We start from the raw sequence: 2500 nt of genomic DNA on the forward strand, positions 1-2500 counted from the left end.
ATTTGAACCCGGGACCTCTCGCACCCAAAGCGAGAATCATACCCCTAGACCAACGGACCATGTTGTTTTGCTCTCAATATGTGAATATCTTGAATAACCCGTTGAAGTCCCCTCCATAAATCTGATTGTTAGAAAGATTTTCCGAGGAGTCCGTCCGGGATTTGAACGCGAGACCTCTCGCACCCAAAGCGAGAATCATACCCCTAGACCAACGGACCATGTTACTTTGCTCTCAATATGTGAATTTCCCGTTGAAGTCTCCTCCATAAAACTGATTCGTAGAAAGATTTTCCACGGGGTCCGTCCGGGATTTTAACCCGGGACCTCTCGCACCCCAAGCGAGAATCATACCCTTAGACCAACGGACCATGTTGTTTTGCTCTCAATATGTGAATATGAAGCCTAACCCGTTGAAGTCTTCTCCATAAAACTGATTGGTAGAAAGATTTTCCACGGGGTCCGTCCGGGATTTGAACCCGGGACCTCTCGCACCCTAAGCGAGAATCATACCCCTAGACCAACGGACCATGTTACGTTTTTCACAATATGTGAATATTTTGAATAACCAGTTGAAGTCTCCTCCATAAATCTGATTGTTAGAAAGATTTTCCGCGGGGTCCGTCCGGGATTCGAACGCGGGACCTCTCGCACCCAAAGCGAGAATCCTACCCCTAGACCAACGGACCATGTTACTTCGCTCTCAAAATGTGAATATCTTGAAAAACCCGTTGAAGTCTCCTCCATAAACCTGATTGGTAGAAAGATTTTCCTCGGCGTCCGTCCGGGATTTGAACCCGGGACCTCTCGCACCCAAAGCGAGAATCATACCCCTAGACCAACGGACCATGTTACCTTTTTCACAATATGTGAATATCTTGAATAACCCGTTGAAGTCTCCTCCATAAAACTGATCGGTAGAAAGATTTTCCGCGGGGTCCGTCCGGGATTTGAACTCGGGACCTCTCGCACCCAAAGCGAGAATCATACCCCTAGACCAACGGACCATGTTAATTTGCTCTCAATATGTGAATATCTTGAATAACCCGTTGAAGTCCCCTCCATAAATCTGATCGGTAGAAAGATTTTCCGCGGGGTCCGTCTAGGATTTGAACCCGGGACCTCTCCCACCCAAAGCGATAATCATACCCCAGACCAACGGACCATGTTAGTTTGCTCTCAATATGTGAATATGTAGCCTAACCCGTTGAAGACTCCTCCATAAATCTATTTGTTAGAAAGATTTTCCGAGGGGTCCGTCCGGGATTTGAACGCGAGACCTCTCGCACCCAAAGCGAGAATCATACCCCGAGACCAACGGACCACGTTTCTTTACTCTCAATGTGTGAATATCCCGTTGAAGTCTCCTCCATAAAACTGATTCGTAGAAAGATTTTCCGCGGGGTCCGTCCGGGATTTGAACCCGGAACCTCTCGCACCCAAAGCGAGAATCATACCCCTAGACCAACGGACCATGTTGCCTTTTTCACAATATGTGAATATCTTGAATAACCCGTTGAAGTCTCCTCCATAAAACTGATCGGTAGAAAGATTTTCCGCGGTGTTCGTCCGGGATTTAAACCCGGGACCTCTCGCACCCAAAGCGAGAATCATACCCCTAGACCAACGGACCATGTTACTTTGCTCTCAATATGTGAATATGTAGCTTAACACGTTGAAAACTTCTCCATAAAACTGGTTTGTAGAAAGATCTTCCGCAAGGTCCGTCCGGGATTTGAACCCGGGACCTTTCGCACCCAAAGCGAGAATCAAACCCCTAGACCAACGGACCATGTTAGTGTGCTCTCAATATGTGAATATGTAGCCCAATCCGTTGAAGCCTCCTCCATAAATCTGATTGTTAGAAAGATTTCCCGCGGGGTCCGTCCGGGATTTGAACCCGGGACCTCTCGCACCCAAAGCGAGAATCATACCCCTAGACCAACGGACCGTGTTACAATGCTCTCAATATGTGAATATGTAGCCTAACCCGTTGAAGACTCCTCCATAAAAACTGATTGGTAGAAAGATTTTCAGCTGGGTCCGTCCGGGATTTGAACCCGGGACCTCTCGCACCCAAAGCGAGAATCATACCCCTAGACCAACGGACCATATTACTTTGCTCCCAATATGTGAATATTCCGTTGAAGTCTCCTCCATAAAACTGATTCGTTGAAAGATTTTCCGCGGGGTCCGTCCGGGATTTTAACCCGGGACCTCTCGCACCCGAAGCAATAATCATACCCCTAGACAAACGGACCATGTTACTTTGCGGTCAATATGTGAATATTCCGTTGAAGTCTCCTCCATAAAACTGATTCGTAGAAAGATTTTCCGCGGGGTCCGTCCGGGATTTTAACCCGGGACCACTCGCACCCAAAGCGAGAATCATACCCCGAGACCAACGGACCACGTTACTTTGCCCTCAATATGTAAATATCCCGTTGAAGTCTCCTTCATAAAACTGATTTGTAGGAAGATTTTCCGCGGGTTCGTCCGGGAT

The 2500-nt window shown here is 47.6% G+C and overlaps 9 non-coding genes across 9 annotated transcripts in view; all 9 read right to left on the reverse strand.

The window, feature by feature from the left end:
* Positions 1-59, reverse strand: part of TRNAP-UGG (transfer RNA proline (anticodon UGG)) — a 72-nt gene extending 13 nt beyond the window's left edge. The window contains exon 1 of the tRNA in view: positions 1-59. This exon is cut by the window's left edge and continues 13 nt beyond it. This is a non-coding gene — a tRNA (tRNA-Pro).
* A 237-nt stretch (positions 60-296) lies between these two features.
* Positions 297-368, reverse strand: TRNAP-GGG (transfer RNA proline (anticodon GGG)). The gene has a single exon. It is a non-coding gene; the product is annotated as a tRNA-Pro (tRNA).
* Positions 369-455: 87 nt separating this feature from the next.
* On the reverse strand, positions 456-527 carry TRNAP-AGG (transfer RNA proline (anticodon AGG)). The gene has a single exon. It is a non-coding gene; the product is annotated as a tRNA-Pro (tRNA).
* Positions 528-771: 244 nt separating this feature from the next.
* Positions 772-845, reverse strand: TRNAP-UGG (transfer RNA proline (anticodon UGG)). Its single transcript has one exon. It is a non-coding gene; the product is annotated as a tRNA-Pro (tRNA).
* Positions 846-932: 87 nt separating this feature from the next.
* Positions 933-1004, reverse strand: TRNAP-UGG (transfer RNA proline (anticodon UGG)). The gene has a single exon. It is a non-coding gene; the product is annotated as a tRNA-Pro (tRNA).
* A 395-nt stretch (positions 1005-1399) lies between these two features.
* TRNAP-UGG (transfer RNA proline (anticodon UGG)) lies at positions 1400-1471 on the reverse strand. Its single transcript has one exon. It is a non-coding gene; the product is annotated as a tRNA-Pro (tRNA).
* Positions 1472-1717: 246 nt separating this feature from the next.
* On the reverse strand, positions 1718-1789 carry TRNAP-UGG (transfer RNA proline (anticodon UGG)). The gene has a single exon. It is a non-coding gene; the product is annotated as a tRNA-Pro (tRNA).
* Positions 1790-1876: 87 nt separating this feature from the next.
* TRNAP-UGG (transfer RNA proline (anticodon UGG)) lies at positions 1877-1948 on the reverse strand. The gene has a single exon. It is a non-coding gene; the product is annotated as a tRNA-Pro (tRNA).
* Positions 1949-2036: 88 nt separating this feature from the next.
* On the reverse strand, positions 2037-2108 carry TRNAP-UGG (transfer RNA proline (anticodon UGG)). The gene has a single exon. It is a non-coding gene; the product is annotated as a tRNA-Pro (tRNA).
* Between the last annotated feature and the right edge of the window lie 392 nt (positions 2109-2500).

This window comes from Leiobunum rupestre, chromosome 10, assembly GCF_980474605.1.
Source record: "Leiobunum rupestre chromosome 10, qqLeiRupe1.1.hap1, whole genome shotgun sequence".
Classification (NCBI taxonomy): domain Eukaryota; kingdom Metazoa; phylum Arthropoda; class Arachnida; order Opiliones; family Sclerosomatidae; genus Leiobunum; species Leiobunum rupestre.